Here is a 21,244-nt window from a genome sequence, read left to right on the forward strand (position 1 = left end):
ATAGTTTTCTAATGCTTCCTAAAACGCGATATCGCATCTCATTTCTATGTTTCATGGTAAGATATAATATGATTTGCGAAGTGTTATGTATTCCTCGTCTACACTTCAAATGAATGTAAATGCGACACTTCCTTGCTAGGAAATAGCGTTAGCAGATGTCTACGTATCGTAGCAATAGAATTCTAATGCTTCTTAAAACGCGATATCGCATCTCATTTCTATGTTTCATGGTAAGATATAATATGATATGCGAAGTGTCATGTATTCCTCGTCTACACTTCAAATGAATGTAAATTCGACACTTCCTTGCTAGGAAATAGCGTCTGAAGATGTCTAGGTATCGTAGCAATAGAGCTCTTATGATTCTTAAAACGCGATATCGAATCTCATTTCTATGTTTCATGGTAAGATATAATATGATATGCGAAGTGTCATGTATTCCTCGTCTACACTTCAAATGAATGTAAATGCGACACTTCCTTGCTAGGAAATAGCGTCTGAAGATGTCTAGGTATCGTAGCAATAGAGTTCTAATGCTTCTTAAAACGCGATATCGCATCTCATTTCTATGTTTCATGGTAAGATATAATATGATTTGCGAAGTGTCATGTATTCCTCGTTTACACTTTAAATGAATGTAAATGCGACACTTCCTTGCTAGGAAATAGCGTCTGAAGATGTCTAGGTATCGTAGCAATAGAGTTCTAATGCTTCTTAAAACGAGATATTGCATCTCATATCTATGTTTCATGATAAGATATAATATTCATTACGAAGTGTTATGCATTCCTGGTCTACGATTCAAATGAATGTAAATGCGACACTTCCTTGCAAGGAAATAGCGTTTGCAGATGTCTACGTATCGAAGCAATAGAGTTCAAATGCTTCTTAAAACGAGATATTGCATCTCATATCTATGTTTCATAATAAGATATAATATTCATTGCGAAGTGTTATGCATTCCTCGTCTACGATTCAAATGAATGTAAATGCGACACTTCCTTGCTAGGAAATAGCGTCTGAAGTTGTCTAGGTATCGTAGCAATAGAGTTCTAATGCTTCTTAAAACGAGATATTGCATCTCATATCTATGTTTCATGATAAGATATAATATTCATTACGAAGTGTTATGCATTCCTGGTCTACGATTCAAATGAATGTAAATGCGACACTTCCTTGCAAGGAAATAGCGTTTGCAGATGTCTACGTATCGAAGCAATAGAGTTCAAATGCTTCTTAAAACGAGATATTGCATCTCATATCTATGTTTCATAATAAGATATAATATTCATTGCGAAGTGTTATGCATTCCTCGTCTACGATTCAAATGAATGTAAATGCGACACTTCCTTGCAAGGAAATAGCGTTTGCAGATGTCTACGTATCGTAGCAATAGAGTTCTTATGATTCTTAAAACGCGATATCGCATCTCATTTCTATGTTTCATGGTAAGATATAATATGATATGCGAAGTGTCATGTATTCCTCGTCTACACTTCAAATGAATGTAAATTCGACACTTCCTTGCTAGGAAATAGCGTCTGAAGATGTCTAGGTATCGTAGCAATAGAGCTCTTATGATTCTTAAAACGCGATATCGAATCTCATTTCTATGTTTCATGGTAAGATATAATATGATATGCGAAGTGTCATGTATTCCTCGTCTACACTTCAAATGAATGTAAATGCGACACTTCCTTGCAAGGAAATAGCGTTTGCAGATGTCTACGTATCGTAGCAATAGAGTTCTTATGATTCTTAAAACGCGATATCGCATCTCATTTCTATGTTTCATGGTAAGATATAATATGATTTGCGAAGTGTTATGTATTCCTCGTCTACACTTCAAATGAATGTGAATGCGACACTTCCTTGCATGGAAATAGCGTTTGCAGATGTCTACGTATCGTAGCAATAGAGTTCTTATGATTCTTAAAAAGCGATATCGCATCTCATTTCTATGTTTCATGGTAAGATATAATATGATATGCGAAGTGTCATGTATTCCTCGTCTACACTTCAAATGAATGTAAATTCGACACTTCCTTGCTAGGAAATAGCGTCTGAAGATGTCTAGGTATCGTAGCAATAGAGCTCTTATGATTCTTAAAACGCGATATCGCATCTCATTTCTATGTTTCATGGTAAGATATAATATGATTTGCGAAGTGTCATGTATTCCTCGTTTACACTTCAAATGAATGTAAATGCGACACTTCCTTGCTAGGAAATAGCGTCTGAAGATGTCTAGGTATCGTAGCAATAGAGTTCTAATGCTTCTTAAAACGAGATATTGCATCTCATATCTATGTTTCATGATAAGATATAATATTCATTACGAAGTGTTATGCATTCCTGGTCTACGATTCAAATGAATGTAAATGCGACACTTCCTTGCAAGGAAATAGCGTTTGCAGATGTCTACGTATCGAAGCAATAGAGTTCAAATGCTTCTTAAAACGAGATATTGCATCTCATATCTATGTTTCATAATAAGATATAATATTCATTGCGAAGTGTTATGCATTCCTCGTCTACGATTCAAATGAATGTAAATGCGACACTTCCTTGCAAGGAAATAGCGTTTGCAGATGTCTACGTATCGTAGCAATAGAGTTCTTATGATTCTTAAAACGCGATATCGCATCTCATTTCTATGTTTCATGGTAAGATATAATATGATTTGCGAAGTGTTATGTATTCCTCGTCTACACTTCAAATGAATGTGAATGCGACACTTCCTTGCATGGAAATAGCGTTTGCAGATGTCTACGTATCGTAGCAATAGAGTTCTTATGATTCTTAAAAAGCGATATCGCATCTCATTTCTATGTTTCATGGTAAGATATAATATGATATGCGAAGTGTCATGTATTCCTCGTCTACACTTCAAATGAATGTAAATTCGACACTTCCTTGCTAGGAAATAGCGTCTGAAGATGTCTAGGTATCGTAGCAATAGAGCTCTTATGATTCTTAAAACGCGATATCGAATCTCATTTCTATGTTTCATGGTAAGATATAATATGATATGCGAAGTGTCATGTATTCCTCGTCTACACTTCAAATGAATGTAAATGCGACACTTCCTTGCTAGGAAATAGCGTCTGAAGATGTCTAGGTATCGTAGCAATAGAGTTCTAATGCTTCTTAAAACGCGATATCGCATCTCATTTCTATGTTTCATGGAAAGATATAATATGATTTGCGAAGTGTCATGTATTCCTCGTTTACACTTCAAATGAATGTAAATGCGACACTTCCTTGCTAGGAAATAGCGTCTGAAGATGTCTAGGTATCGTAGCAATAGAGTTCTAATGCTTCTTAAAACGAGATATTGCATCTCATATCTATGTTTCATGGTAAGATATAATATTCATTGCGAAGTGTTATGCATTCCTCGTCCACGCTTCAAATCAACGTAAATGCGACACTTCCTTGCAAGGAAATAGCGTTTGCAGATGCCTACGTATCGAAGCAATAGAGTTCAAATGCTTCTTAAAACGAGATATTGCATCTCATATCTATGTTTCATGATAAGATATAATATTCATTACGAAGTGTTATGCATTCCTGGTCTACGATTCAAATGAATGTAAATGCGACACTTCCTTGCAAGGAAATAGCGTTTGCAGATGTCTACGTATCGAAGCAATAGAGTTCAAATGCTTCTTAAAACGAGATATTGCATCTCATTTCTATGTTTCATGGTAAGGTATAATATGATTTGCGAAGTGTCATGTATTCCTCGTCTGCACTTCAAATGAATGTAAATGCGACACTTGCTTGCAAGGAAATAGCGTTTGCAGATGTCTCCGTATCGTAGCAATAGAGTTCTTATGATTCTTAAAACGCGATATCGCATCCCATTTCTATGTTTCATGGTAAGATATAATATGATATGCGAAGTGTCATGTATTCCTCGTCTGCACTTCAAATGAATGTAAATGCGACACTTCCTTGCATGGAAATAGCGTTTGCAGATGTCTACGTATCGAAGCAATAGAGTTCAAATGCTTCTTAAAACGAGATATTGCATCTCATATCTATGTTTCATGATAAGATATAATATTCATTGCGAAGTGTTATGCATTCCTCGTCTACGATTCAAATGAAAGTAAATGCGACACTTCCTTGCAAGGAAATAGAGTTTGCAGATGTCTACGTATCGTAGCAATAGAGTTCATATGATTCTTAAAACGCGATATCGCATCTCATTTCTATGTTTCATGGTAAGATATAACATGATTTGCGAAGTGTTATGTATTCCTCGTCTACACTTCAAATGAATGTGAATGCGACACTTCCTCGCTAGGAAATGGCGTTTGCAGATGTCTACGTATCGTAGCAATAGATTTCTAATGCTCCTTAAAACGCGATATTGCATCTCATTTCTATGTTTCATGGTAAGATATAATATTCATTGCGAAGTGTTATGCATTCCTCGTCTACGCTTCAAATGAACGTAAATGCGACACTTCCTTGCAAGGAAATAGCGTTTGCAGATGCCTACGTATCGAAGCAATAGAGTTCAAATGCTTCTTAAAACGAGATATTGCATTTCATATCTATGTTTCATAATAAGATATAATATTCATTGCGAAGTGTTATGCATTCCTCGTCTACGATTCAAATGAATGTAAATGCGACACTTTCTTGCAAGGAAATAGCGTTTGCAGATGTCTACGTATCGTAGCAATAGAGTTCTTATGATTCTTAAAACGCGATATCGCATCTCATTTCTATGTTTCATGGTAAGATATAATATGATTTGCGAAGTGTTATGTATTCCTCGTCTACACTTCAAATGAATGTGAATGCGACACTTCCTTGCATGGAAATAGCGTTTGCAGATGTCTACGTATCGTAGCAATAGAGTTCTTATGATTCTTAAAACGCGATATCGCATCTCATTTCTATGTTTCATGGTAAGATATAATATGATATGCGAAGTGTCATGTATTCCTCGTCTACACTTCAAATGAATGTAAATTCGACACTTCCTTGCTAGGAAATAGCGTCTGAAGATGTCTAGGTATCGTAGCAATAGAGCTCTTATGATTCTTAAAACGCGATATCGAATCTCATTTCTATGTTTCATGGTAAGATATAATATGATATGCGAAGTGTCATGTATTCCTCGTCTACACTTCAAATGAATGTAAATGCGACACTTCCTTGCTAGGAAATAGCGTCTGAAGATGTCTAGGTATCGTAGCAATAGAGTTCTAATGCTTCTTAAAACGCGATATCGCATCTCATTTCTATGTTTCATGGTAAGATATAATATGATTTGCGAAGTGTCATGTATTCCTCGTTTACACTTCAAATGAATGTAAATGCGACACTTCCTTGCTAGGAAATAGCGTCTGAAGATGTCTAGGTATCGTAGCAATAGAGTTCTAATGCTTCTTAAAACGAGATATTGCATCTCATATCTATGTTTCATGATAAGATATAATTTTCATTACGAAGTGTTATGCATTCCTGGTCTACGATTCAAATGAATGTAAATGCGACACTTCCTTGCAAGGAAATAGCGTTTGCAGATGTCTACGTATCGAAGCAATAGAGTTCAAATGCTTCTTAAAACGAGATATTGCATCTCATATCTATGTTTCATAATAAGATATAATATTCATTGCGAAGTGTTATGCATTCCTCGTCTACGATTCAAATGAATGTAAATGCGACACTTCCCTGCAAGGAAATAACGTTTGCAGATGTCTACGTATCGTAGCAATAGAGTTCTTATGATTCTTAAAACGCGATATCGCATCTCATTTCTATGTTTGATGGTAAGATATAATATGATTTGCGAAGTGTTATGTATTCCTCGTCTACACTTCAAATAAATGTAAATGCGACACTCCCTTGCAAGGAAATAGCGTTTGCACATATCTACGTATCGAAGCAGTAGAGTTCAAATGCTTCTTAAAACGAGATATTGCATCTCATATCTATGTTTCATAATAAGATATAATATTCATTGCGAAGTGTTATGCATTCCTCGTCTACGATTCAAATGAATGTAAATGCGACACTTCCTTGCAAGGAAATAGCGTTTGCAGATGTCTACGTATCGAAGCAATAGAGTTCAAATGCTTCTTAAAACGAGATATTGCATCTCATATCTATGTTTCATGATAAGATATAATATTCATTGCGAAGTGTTATGCATTCCTGGTCTACGATTCAAATGAATGTAAATGCGACACTTCCTTGCAAGGAAATAGCGTTTGCAGATGTCTACGTATCGAAGCAATAGAGTTCAAATGCTTCTTAAAACGAGATATTGCATCTCATATCTATGTTTCATGATAAGATATAATATTCATTGCGAAGTGTTATGCATTCCTCGTCTACGATTTAAATGAAAGTAAATGCGACACTTCCTTGCAAGGAAATAGAGTTTGCAGATGTCTACGTATCGTAGCAATAGAGTTCATATGATTCTTAAAACGCGATATCGCATCTCATTTCTATGTTTCATGGTAAGATATAACATGATTTGCGAAGTGTTATGTATTCCTCGTCTACACTTCAAATGAATGTGAATGCGACACTTCCTCGCTAGGAAATGGCGTTTGCAGATGTCTACGTATCGTAGCAATAGTTTTCTAATGCTTCCTAAAACGCGATATCGCATCTCATTTCTATGTTTCATGGTAAGATATAATATGATTTGCGAAGTGTTATGTATTCCTCGTCTACACTTCAAATGAATGTAAATGCGACACTTCCTTGCTAGGAAATAGCGTTTGCAGATGTCTACGTATCGTAGCAATAGATTTCTAATGCTTCTTAAAACGCGATATCGCATCTCATTTCTATGTTTCATGGTAAGATATAATATTCATTGCGAAGTGTTATGCATTCCTCGTCCACGCTTCAAATCAACGTAAATGCGACACTTCCTTGCAAGGAAATAGCGTTTGCAGATGCCTACGTATCGAAGCAATAGAGTTCAAATGCTTCTTAAAACGAGATATTGCATCTCATATCTATGTTTCATGATAAGATATAATATTCATTACGAAGTGTTATGCATTCCTGGTCTACGATTCAAATGAATGTAAATGCGACACTTCCTTGCAAGGAAATAGCGTTTGCAGATGTCTACGTATCGAAGCAATAGAGTTCAAATGCTTCTTAAAACGAGATATTGCATCTCATATCTATGTTTCATAATAAGATATAATATTCATTGCGAAGTGTTATGCATTCCTCGTCTACGATTCAAATGAATGTAAATGCGACACTTCCTTGCAAGGAAATAGCGTTTGCAGATGTCTACGTATCGTAGCAATAGAGTTCTTATGATTCTTAAAACGCGATATCGCATCTCATTTCTATGTTTCATGGTAAGATATAATATGATTTGCGAAGTGTTATGTATTCCTCGTCTACGATTCAAATGAATGTAAATGCGACACTTCCTTGCAAGGAAATAGCGTTTGCACATATCTACGTATCGAAGCAATAGAGTTCAAATGCTTCTTAAAACGAGATATTGCATCTCATATCTATGTTTCATGATAAGATATAATATTCATTACGAAGTGTTATGCATTCCTGGTCTACGATTCAAATGAATGTAAATGCGACACTTCCTTGCAAGGAAATAGCGTTTGCAGATGTCTACGTATCGAAGCAATAGAGTTCATATGATTCTTAAAACGCGATATCGCATCTCAATTCTATGTTTCATGGTAAGATATAACATGATTTGCGAAGTGTTATGTATTCCTCGCCTACACTTCAAATGAATGTGAATGCGACACTTCCTCGCTAGGAAATGGCGTTTGCAGATGTCTACGTATCGTAGCAATAGAGTTCTTATGATTCTTAAAACGCGATATCGCATCTCATTTCTATGTTTCATGGTAAGATATAACATGATTTGCGAAGTGTTATGTATTCCTCGTCTACACTTCAAATGAATGTGAATGCGACACTTCCTTGCTAGGAAATAGCGTTTGCAGATGTCTACGTATCGTAGCAATAGATTTCTAATGCTTCATAAAACGCGATATCGCATCTCATTTCTATGTTTCATGGTAAGATATAATATTCATTGCGAAGTGTTATGCATTCCTCGTCTACGCTTCAAATGAATGTAAATGCGACACTTCCTTGCAAGGAAATAGCGTTTGCAGATGCCTACGTATCGAAGCAATAGAGTTCAAATGCTTCTTAAAACGAGATATTGCATCTCATATCTATGTTTCATAATAAGATATAATATTCATTGCGAAGTGTTATGCATTCCTCGTCTACGATACAAATGAATGTAAATGCGACACTTCCTTGCAAGGAAATAGCGTTTGCAGATGTCTACGTATCGTAGCAATAGAGTTCTTATGATTCTTAAAACGCGATATTGCATCTCATTTCTATGTTTCATGGTAAGGTATAATATGATTTGCGAAGTGTCATGTATTCCTCGTCTGCACTTCAAATGAATGTAAATGCGACACTTGCTTGCAAGGAAATAGCGTTTGCAGATGTCTCCGTATCGTAGCAATAGAGTTCTTATGATTCTTAAAACGCGATATCGCATCTCATTTCTATGTTTCATGGTAAGATATAATATGATATGCGAAGTGTCATGTATTCCTCGTCTACACTTCAAATGAATGTAAATGCGACACTTCCTTGCTAGGAAATAGCGTTTGCACATATCTACGTATCGAAGCAGTAGAGTTCAAATGCTTCTTAAAACGAGATATTGCATCTCATATCTATGTTTCATGATAAGATATAATATTCATTACGAAGTGTTATGCATTCCTGGTCTACGATTCAAATGAATGTAAATGCGACACTTCCTTGCAAGGAAATAGCGTTTGCAGATGTCTACGTATCGAAGCAATAGAGTTCAAATGCTTCTTAAAACGAGATATTGCATCTCATATCTATGTTTCATAATAAGATATAATATTCATTGCGAAGTGTTATGCATTCCTCGTCTACGATTCAAATGAATGTAAATGCGACACTTCCTTGCAAGGAAATAGCGTTTGCAGATGTCTACGTATCGTAGCAATAGAGTTCCTATGATTCTTAAAACGCGATATCGCATCTCATTTCTATGTTTCATGGTAAGATATAACATGATTTGCGAAGTGTTATGTATTCCTCGTCTACACTTCAAATGAATGTGAATGCGACACTTCCTTGCTAGGAAATAGCGTTTGCAGATGTCTACGTATCGTAGCAATAGATTTCTAATGCTTCTTAAAACGCGATATCGCATCTCATTTCTATGTTTCATGGTAAGATATAATATTCATTGCGAAGTGTTATGCATTCCTCGTCTACGCTTCAAATGAATGTAAATGCGACACTTCCTTGCTAGGAAATAGCGTTTGCAGATGTCTACGTATCGTAGCAATAGATTTCTAATGCTTCTTAAAACGCGATATCGCATCTCATTTCTATGTTTCATGGTAAGATATAATATTCATTGCGAAGTGTTATGCATTCCTCGTCTACGCTTCAAATCAACGTAAATGCGACACTTCCTTGCAAGGAAATAGCGTTTGCAGATGCCTACGTATCGAAGCAATAGAGTTCAAATGCTTCTTAAAACGAGATATTGCATCTCATATCTATGTTTCATGATAAGATATAATATTCATTACGAAGTGTTATGCATTCCTGGTCTACGATTCAAATGAATGTAAATGCGACACTTCCTTGCAAGGAAATAGCGTTTGCAGATGTCTACGTATCGAAGCAATAGAGTTCATATGATTCTTAAAACGCGATATCGCATCTCAATTCTATGTTTCATGGTAAGATATAACATGATTTGCGAAGTGTTATGTATTCCTCGCCTACACTTCAAATGAATGTGAATGCGACACTTCCTCGCTAGGAAATGGCGTTTGCAGATGTCTACGTATCGTAGCAATAGAGTTCTTATGATTCTTAAAACGCGATATCGCATCTCATTTCTATGTTTCATGGTAAGATATAACATGATTTGCGAAGTGTTATGTATTCCTCGTCTACACTTCAAATGAATGTGAATGCGACACTTCCTTGCTAGGAAATAGCGTTTGCAGATGTCTACGTATCGTAGCAATAGATTTCTAATGCTTCATAAAACGCGATATCGCATCTCATTTCTATGTTTCATGGTAAGATATAATATTCATTGCGAAGTGTTATGCATTCCTCGTCTACGCTTCAAATGAATGTAAATGCGACACTTCCTTGCAAGGAAATAGCGTTTGCAGATGCCTACGTATCGAAGCAATAGAGTTCAAATGCTTCTTAAAACGAGATATTGCATCTCATATCTATGTTTCATGGTAAGGTATGATATGATTTGCGAAGTGTCATGTATTCCTCGTCTGCACTTCAAATGAATGTAAGTGCGACACTTGCTTGCAAGGAAATAGCGTTTGCAGATGTCTCCGTATCGTAGCAATAGAGTTCTTATGATTCTTAAAACGCGATATCGCATCTCATTTCTATGTTTCATGGTAAGATATAATATGATATGCGAAGTGTCATGTATTCCTCGTCTACACTTCAAATGAATGTAAATACGACACTTCCTTGCTAGGAAATAGCGTCTGAAGATGTCTAGGTATCGTAGCAATAGAGTTCTAATGCTTCTTAAAACGCGATATCGCATCTCATTTCTATGTTTCATGGTAAGATATAATATGATTTGCGAAGTGTTATGTATTCCTCGTCTACACTTCAAATGAATGTAAATGCGACACTTCCTTGCAAGGAAATAGCGTTTGCACATATCTACGTATCGAAGCAATAGAGTTCAAATGCTTCTTAAAACGAGATATTGCATCTCATATCTATGTTTCATGATAAGATATAATATTCATTACGAAGTGTTATGCATTCCTGGTCTACGATTCAAATGAATGTAAATGCGACACTTCCTTGCAAGGAAATAGCGTTTGCAGATGTCTACGTATCGAAGCAATAGAGTTCATATGATTCTTAAAACGCGATATCGCATCTCAATTCTATGTTTCATGGTAAGATATAACATGATTTGCGAAGTGTTATGTATTCCTCGCCTACACTTCAAATGAATGTGAATGCGACACTTCCTCGCTAGGAAATGGCGTTTGCAGATGTCTACGTATCGTAGCAATAGAGTTCTTATGATTCTTAAAACGCGATATCGCATCTCATTTCTATGTTTCATGGTAAGATATAACATGATTTGCGAAGTGTTATGTATTCCTCGTCTACACTTCAAATGAATGTGAATGCGACACTTCCTTGCTAGGAAATAGCGTTTGCAGATGTCTACGTATCGTAGCAATAGATTTCTAATGCTTCATAAAACGCGATATCGCATCTCATTTCTATGTTTCATGGTAAGATATAATATTCATTGCGAAGTGTTATGCATTCCTCGTCTACGCTTCAAATGAATGTAAATGCGACACTTCCTTGCAAGGAAATAGCGTTTGCAGATGCCTACGTATCGAAGCAATAGAGTTCAAATGCTTCTTAAAACGAGATATTGCATCTCATATCTATGTTTCATAATAAGATATAATATTCATTGCGAAGTGTTATGCATTCCTCGTCTACGATACAAATGAATGTAAATGCGACACTTCCTTGCAAGGAAATAGCGTTTGCAGATGTCTACGTATCGTAGCAATAGAGTTCTTATGATTCTTAAAACGCGATATTGCATCTCATTTCTATGTTTCATGGTAAGGTATAATATGATTTGCGAAGTGTCATGTATTCCTCGTCTGCACTTCAAATGAATGTAAATGCGACACTTGCTTGCAAGGAAATAGCGTTTGCAGATGTCTCCGTATCGTAGCAATAGAGTTCTTATGATTCTTAAAACGCGATATCGCATCTCATTTCTATGTTTCATGGTAAGATATAATATGATATGCGAAGTGTCATGTATTCCTCGTCTACACTTCAAATGAATGTAAATGCGACACTTCCTTGCTAGGAAATAGCGTTTGCACATATCTACGTATCGAAGCAGTAGAGTTCAAATGCTTCTTAAAACGAGATATTGCATCTCATATCTATGTTTCATGATAAGATATAATATTCATTACGAAGTGTTATGCATTCCTGGTCTACGATTCAAATGAATGTAAATGCGACACTTCCTTGCAAGGAAATAGCGTTTGCAGATGTCTACGTATCGAAGCAATAGAGTTCAAATGCTTCTTAAAACGAGATATTGCATCTCATATCTATGTTTCATAATAAGATATAATATTCATTGCGAAGTGTTATGCATTCCTCGTCTACGATTCAAATGAATGTAAATGCGACACTTCCTTGCAAGGAAATAGCGTTTGCAGATGTCTACGTATCGTAGCAATAGAGTTCCTATGATTCTTAAAACGCGATATCGCATCTCATTTCTATGTTTCATGGTAAGATATAACATGATTTGCGAAGTGTTATGTATTCCTCGTCTACACTTCAAATGAATGTGAATGCGACACTTCCTTGCTAGGAAATAGCGTTTGCAGATGTCTACGTATCGTAGCAATAGATTTCTAATGCTTCTTAAAACGCGATATCGCATCTCATTTCTATGTTTCATGGTAAGATATAATATTCATTGCGAAGTGTTATGCATTCCTCGTCTACGCTTCAAATGAATGTAAATGCGACACTTCCTTGCAAGGAAATAGCGTTTGCAGATGCCTACGTATCGAAGCAATAGAGTTCAAATGCTTCTTAAAACGAGATATTGCATCTCATATCTATGTTTCATGGTAAGGTATGATATGATTTGCGAAGTGTCATGTATTCCTCGTCTGCACTTCAAATGAATGTAAGAGCGACACTTGCTTGCAAGGAAATAGCGTTTGCAGATGTCTCCGTATCGTAGCAATAGAGTTCTTATGATTCTTAAAACGCGATATCGCATCTCATTTCTATGTTTCATGGTAAGATATAATATGATATGCGAAGTGTCATGTATTCCTCGTCTACACTTCAAATGAATGTAAATGCGACACTTCCTTGCTAGGAAATAGCGTCTGAAGATGTCTAGGTATCGTAGCAATAGAGTTCTAATGCTTCTTAAAACGCGATATCGCATCTCATTTCTATGTTTCATGGTAAGATATAATATGATTTGCGAAGTGTTATGTATTCCTCGTCTACACTTCAAATGAATGTAAATGCGACACTTCCTTGCTAGGAAATAGCGTTTGCAGATGTCTACGTATCGTAGCAATAGATTTCTAATGCTTCTTAAAACGCGATATCGCATCTCATTTCTATGTTTCATGGTAAGATATAATATTCATTGCGAAGTGTTATGCATTCCTCGTCTACGCTTCAAATCAACGTAAATGCGACACTTCCTTGCAAGGAAATAGCGTTTGCAGATGCCTACGTATCGAAGCAATAGAGTTCAAATGCTTCTTAAAACGAGATATTGCATCTCATATCTATGTTTCATGATAAGATATAATATTCATTACGAAGTGTTATGCATTCCTGGTCTACGATTCAAATGAATGTAAATGCGACACTTCCTTGCAAGGAAATAGCGTTTGCAGATGTCTACGTATCGAAGCAATAGAGTTCATATGATTCTTAAAACGCGATATCGCATCTCAATTCTATGTTTCATGGTAAGATATAACATGATTTGCGAAGTGTTATGTATTCCTCGCCTACACTTCAAATGAATGTGAATGCGACACTTCCTCGCTAGGAAATGGCGTTTGCAGATGTCTACGTATCGTAGCAATAGAGTTCTTATGATTCTTAAAACGCGATATCGCATCTCATTTCTATGTTTCATGGTAAGATATAACATGATTTGCGAAGTGTTATGTATTCCTCGTCTACACTTCAAATGAATGTGAATGCGACACTTCCTTGCTAGGAAATAGCGTTTGCAGATGTCTACGTATCGTAGCAATAGATTTCTAATGCTTCATAAAACGCGATATCGCATCTCATTTCTATGTTTCATGGTAAGATATAATATTCATTGCGAAGTGTTGTGCATTCCTCGTCTACGCTTCAAATGAATGTAAATGCGACACTTCCTTGCTAGGAAATAGCGTTTGCACATATCTACGTATCGAAGCAGTAGAGTTCAAATGCTTCTTAAAACGAGATATTGCATCTCATATCTATGTTTCATGATAAGATATAATATTCATTGCGAAGTGTTATGCATTCCTCGTCTACGCTTCAAATGAATGTAAATGCGACACTTCCTTGCAAGGAAATAGCGTTTGCAGATGCCTACGTATCGAAGCAATAGAGTTCAAATGCTTCTTAAAACGAGATATTGCATCTCATATCTATGTTTCATGGTAAGGTATGATATGATTTGCGAAGTGTCATGTATTCCTCGTCTGCACTTCAAATGAATGTAAGTGCGACACTTGCTTGCAAGGAAATAGCGTTTGCAGATGTCTCCGTATCGTAGCAATAGAGTTCTTATGATTCTTAAAACGCGATATCGCATCTCATTTCTATGTTTCATGGTAAGATATAATATGATATGCGAAGTGTCATGTATTCCTCGTCTACACTTCAAATGAATGTAAATACGACACTTCCTTGCTAGGAAATAGCGTCTGAAGATGTCTAGGTATCGTAGCAATAGAGTTCTAATGCTTCTTAAAACGCGATATCGCATCTCATTTCTATGTTTCATGGTAAGATATAATATGATTTGCGAAGTGTTATGTATTCCTCGTCTACACTTCAAATGAATGTAAATGCGACCCTTCCTTGCAAGGAAATAGCGTTTGCACATATCTACGTATCGAAGCAATAGAGTTCAAATGCTTCTTAAAACGAGATATTGCATCTCATATCTATGTTTCATAATAAGATATAATATTCATTGCGAAGTGTTATGCATTCCTCGTCTACGATTCAAATGAATGTAAATGCGACACTTCCTTGCAAGGAAATAGCGTTTGCAGATGTCTACGTATCGTAGCAATAGAGTTCTTATGATTCTTAAAACGCGATATCGCATCTCATTTCTATGTTTCATGGTAAGATATAACATGATTTGCGAAGTGTTATGTATTCCTCGTCTACACTTCAAATGAATGTGAATGCGACACTTCCTTGCTAGGAAATAGCGTTTGCAGATGTCGACGTATCGTAGCAATAGATTTCTAATGCTTCTTAAAACGCGATATCGCATCTCATTTCTATGTTTCATGGTAAGATATAATATTCATTGCGAAGTGTTATGCATTCCTCGTCTACGCTTCAAATGAATGTAAATGCGACACTTCCTTGCAAGGAAATAGCGTTTGCAGATGCCTACGTATCGAAGCAATAGAGTTCAAATGCTTCTTAAAACGAGATATTGCATCTCATATCTATGTTTCATAATAAGATATAATATTCATTGCGAAGTGTTATGCATTCCTCGTCTACGATACAAATGAATGTAAATGCGACACTTCCTTGCAAGGAAATAGCGTTTGCAGATGTCTACGTATCGTAGCAATAGAGTTCTTATGATTCTTAAAACGCGATATTGCATCTCATTTCTATGTTTCATGGTAAGGTATAATATGATTTGCGAAGTGTCATGTATTCCTCGTCTGCACTTCAAATGAATGTAAATGCGACACTTGCTTGCAAGGAAATAGCGTTTGCAGATGTCTCCGTATCGTAGCAATAGAGTTCTTATGATTCTTAAAACGCGATATCGCATCTCATTTCTATGTTTCATGGTAAGATATAATATGATATGCGAAGTGTCATGTATTCCTCGTCTACACTTCAAATGAATGTAAATGCGACACTTCCTTGCTAGGAAATAGCGTTTGCACATATCTACGTATCGAAGCAGTAGAGTTCAAATGCTTCTTAAAACGAGATATTGCATCTCATATCTATGTTTCATGATAAGATATAATATTCATTACGAAGTGTTATGCATTCCTGGTCTACGATTCAAATGAATGTAAATGCGACACTTCCTTGCAAGGAAATAGCGTTTGCAGATGTCTACGTATCGAAGCAATAGAGTTCAAATGCTTCTTAAAACGAGATATTGCATCTCATATCTATGTTTCATAATAAGATATAATATTCATTGCGAAGTGTTATGCATTCCTCGTCTACGATTCAAATGAATGTAAATGCGACACTTCCTTGCTAGGAAATAGCGTTTGCAGATGTCTACGTATCGTAGCAATAGATTTCTAATGCTTCATAAAACGCGATATCGCATCTCATTTCTATGTTTCATGGTAAGATATAATATTCATTGCGAAGTGTTATGCATTCCTCGTCTACGCTTCAAATGAATGTAAATGCGACACTTCCTTGCTAGGAAATAGCGTTTGCACATATCTACGTATCGAAGCAGTAGAGTTCAAATGCTTCTTAAAACGAGATATTGCATCTCATATCTATGTTTCATGATAAGATATAATATTCATTGCGAAGTGTTATGCATTCCTCGTCTACGCTTCAAATGAATGTAAATGCGACACTTCCTTGCAAGGAAATAGCGTTTGCAGATGCCTACGTATCGAAGCAATAGAGTTCAAATGCTTCTTAAAACGAGATATTGCATCTCATATCTATGTTTCATGGTAAGGTATGATATGATTTGCGAAGTGTCATGTATTCCTCGTCTGCACTTCAAATGAATGTAAGTGCGACACTTGCTTGCAAGGAAATAGCGTTTGCAGATGTCTCCGTATCGTAGCAATAGAGTTCTTATGATTCTTAAAACGCGATATCGCATCTCATTTCTATGTTTCATGGTAAGATATAATATGATATGCGAAGTGTCATGTATTCCTCGTCTACACTTCAAATGAATGTAAATACGACACTTCCTTGCTAGGAAATAGCGTCTGAAGATGTCTAGGTATCGTAGCAATAGAGTTCTAATGCTTCTTAAAACGCGATATCGCATCTCATTTCTATGTTTCATGGTAAGATATAATATGATTTGCGAAGTGTTATGTATTCCTCGTCTACACTTCAAATGAATGTAAATGCGACCCTTCCATGCAAGGAAATAGCGTTTGCACATATCTACGTATCGAAGCAATAGAGTTCAAATGCTTCTTAAAACGAGATATTGCATCTCATATCTATGTTTCATAATAAGATATAATATTCATTGCGAAGTGTTATGCATTCCTCGTCTACGATTCAAATGAATGTAAATGCGACACTTCCTTGCAAGGAAATAGCGTTTGCAGATGTCTACGTATCGTAGCAATAGAGTTCTTATGATTCTTAAAACGCGATATCGCATCTCATTTCTATGTTTCATGGTAAGATATAACATGATTTGCGAAGTGTTATGTATTCCTCGTCTACACTTCAAATGAATGTGAATGCGACACTTCCTTGCTAGGAAATAGCGTTTGCAGATGTCGACGTATCGTAGCAATAGATTTCTAATGCTTCTTAAAACGCGATATCGCATCTCATTTCTATGTTTCATGGTAAGATATAATATTCATTGCGAAGTGTTATGCATTCCTCGTCTACGCTTCAAATGAATGTAAATGCGACACTTCCTTGCAAGGAAATAGCGTTTGCAGATGCCTACGTATCGAAGCAATAGAGTTCAAATGCTTCTTAAAACGAGATATTGCATCTCATATCTATGTTTCATAATAAGATATAATATTCATTGCGAAGTGTTATGCATTCCTCGTCTACGATACAAATGAATGTAAATGCGACACTTCCTTGCAAGGAAATAGCGTTTGCAGATGTCTACGTATCGTAGCAATAGAGTTCTTATGATTCTTAAAACGCGATATTGCATCTCATTTCTATGTTTCATGGTAAGGTATAATATGATTTGCGAAGTGTCATGTATTCCTCGTCTGCACTTCAAATGAATGTAAATGCGACACTTGCTTGCAAGGAAATAGCGTTTGCAGATGTCTCCGTATCGTAGCAATAGAGTTCTTATGATTCTTAAAACGCGATATCGCATCTCATTTCTATGTTTCATGGTAAGATATAATATGATATGCGAAGTGTCATGTATTCCTCGTCTACACTTCAAATGAATGTAAATGCGACACTTCCTTGCTAGGAAATAGCGTTTGCACATATCTACGTATCGAAGCAGTAGAGTTCAAATGCTTCTTAAAACGAGATATTGCATCTCATATCTATGTTTCATGATAAGATATAATATTCATTACGAAGTGTTATGCATTCCTGGTCTACGATTCAAATGAATGTAAATGCGACACTTCCTTGCAAGGAAATAGCGTTTGCAGATGTCTACGTATCGAAGCAATAGAGTTCAAATGCTTCTTAAAACGAGATATTGCATCTCATATCTATGTTTCATAATAAGATATAATATTCATTGCGAAGTGTTATGCATTCCTCGTCTACGATTCAAATGAATGTAAATGCGACACTTCCTTGCAAGGAAATAGCGTTTGCAGATGTCTACGTATCGTAGCAATAGAGTTCCTATGATTCTTAAAACGCGATATCGCATCTCATTTCTATGTTTCATGGTAAGATATAACATGATTTGCGAAGTGTTATGTATTCCTCGTCTACACTTCAAATGAATGTGAATGCGACACTTCCTTGCTAGGAAATAGCGTTTGCAGATGTCTACGTATCGTAGCAATAGATTTCTAATGCTTCTTAAAACGCGATATCGCATCTCATTTCTATGTTTCATGGTAAGATATAATATTCATTGCGAAGTGTTATGCATTCCTCGTCTACGCTTCAAATGAATGTAAATGCGACACTTCCTTGCAAGGAAATAGCGTTTGCAGATGCCTACGTATCGAAGCAATAGAGTTCAAATGCTTCTTAAAACGAGATATTGCATCTCATATCTATGTTTCATGGTAAGGTATGATATGATTTGCGAAGTGTCATGTATTCCTCGTCTGCACTTCAAATGAATGTAAGTGCGACACTTGCTTGCAAGGAAATAGCGTTTGCAGATGTCTCCGTATCGTAGCAATAGAGTTCTTATGATTCTTAAAACGCGATATCGCATCTCATTTCTATGTTTCATGGTAAGATATAATATGATATGCGAAGTGTCATGTATTCCTCGTCTACACTTCAAATGAATGTAAATGCGACACTTCCTTGCTAGGAAATAGCGTCTGAAGATGTCTAGGTATCGTAGCAATAGAGTTCTAATGCTTCTTAAAACGCGATATCGCATCTCATTTCTATGTTTCATGGTAAGATATAATATGATTTGCGAAGTGTTATGTATTCCTCGTCTACACTTCAAATGAATGTAAATGCGACACTTCCTTGCTAGGAAATAGCGTTTGCAGATGTCTACGTATCGTAGCAATAGATTTCTAATGCTTCTTAAAACGCGATATCGCATCTCATTTCTATGTTTCATGGTAAGATATAATATTCATTGCGAAGTGTTATGCATTCCTCGTCTACGCTTCAAATCAACGTAAATGCGACACTTCCTTGCAAGGAAATAGCGTTTGCAGATGCCTACGTATCGAAGCAATAGAGTTCAAATGCTTCTTAAAACGAGATATTGCATCTCATATCTATGTTTCATGATAAGATATAATATTCATTACGAAGTGTTATGCATTCCTGGTCTACGATTCAAATGAATGTAAATGCGACACTTCCTTGCAAGGAAATAGCGTTTGCAGATGTCTACGTATCGAAGCAATAGAGTTCATATGATTCTTAAAACGCGATATCGCATCTCAATTCTATGTTTCATGGTAAGATATAACATGATTTGCGAAGTGTTATGTATTCCTCGCCTACACTTCAAATGAATGTGAATGCGACACTTCCTCGCTAGGAAATGGCGTTTGCAGATGTCTACGTATCGTAGCAATAGAGTTCTTATGATTCTTAAAACGCGATATCGCATCTCATTTCTATGTTTCATGGTAAGATATAACATGATTTGCGAAGTGTTATGTATTCCTCGTCTACACTTCAAATGAATGTGAATGCGACACTTCCTTGCTAGGAAATAGCGTTTGCAGATGTCTACGTATCGTAGCAATAGATTTCTAATGCTTCATAAAACGCGATATCGCATCTCATTTCTATGTTTCATGGTAAGATATAATATTCATTGCGAAGTGTTATGCATTCCTCGTCTACGCTTCAAATGAATGTAAATGCGACACTTCCTTGCTAGGAAATAGCGTTTGCACATATCTACGTATCGAAGCAGTAGAGTTCAAATGCTTCTTAAAACGAGATATTGCATCTCATATCTATGTTTCATGATAAGATATAATATTCATTGCGAAGTGTTATGCATTCCTCGTCTACGCTTCAAATGAATGTAAATGCGACACTTCCTTGCAAGGAAATAGCGTTTGCAGATGCCTACGTATCGAAGCAATAGAGTTCAAATGCTTCTTAAAACGAGATATTGCATCTCATATCTATGTTTCATGGTAAGGTATGATATGATTTGCGAAGTGTCATGTATTCCTCGTCTGCACTTCAAATGAATGTAAGTGCGACACTTGCTTGCAAGGAAATAGCGTTTGCAGATGTCTCCGTATCGTAGCAATAGAGTTCTTATGATTCTTAAAACGCGATATCGCATCTCATTTCTATGTTTCATGGTAAGATATAATATGATATGCGAAGTGTCATGTATTCCTCGTCTACACTTCAAATGAATGTAAATACGACACTTCCTTGCTAGGAAATAGCGTCTGAAGATGTCTAGGTATCGTAGCAATAGAGTTCTAATGCTTCTTAAAACGCGATATCGCATCTCATTTCTATGTTTCATGGTAAGATATAATATGATTTGCGAAGTGTTATGTATTCCTCGTCTACACTTCAAATGAATGTAAATGCGACCCTTCCTTGCAAGGAAATAGCGTTTGCACATATCTACGTATCGAAGCAATAGAGTTCAAATGCTTCTTAAAACGAGATATTGCATCTCATATCTATGTTTCATAATAAGATATAATATTCATTGCGAAGTGTTATGCATTCCTCGTCTACGATTCAAATGAATGTAAATGCGACACTTCCTTGCAAGGAAATAGCGTTTGCAGATGTCTACGTATCGTAGCAATAGAGTTCTTATGATTCTTAAAACGCGATATCGCATCTCATTTCTATGTTTCATGGTAAGATATAACATGATTTGCGAAGTGTTATGTATTCCTCGTCTACACTTCAAATGAATGTGAATGCGACACTTCCTTGCTAGGAAATAGCGTTTGCAGATGTCGACGTATCGTAGCAATAGATTTCTAATGCT

The sequence above is a fragment of the Xylocopa sonorina genome, chromosome 5 (assembly GCF_050948175.1).
Source record: "Xylocopa sonorina isolate GNS202 chromosome 5, iyXylSono1_principal, whole genome shotgun sequence".
NCBI classification, from domain to species: domain Eukaryota; kingdom Metazoa; phylum Arthropoda; class Insecta; order Hymenoptera; family Apidae; genus Xylocopa; species Xylocopa sonorina.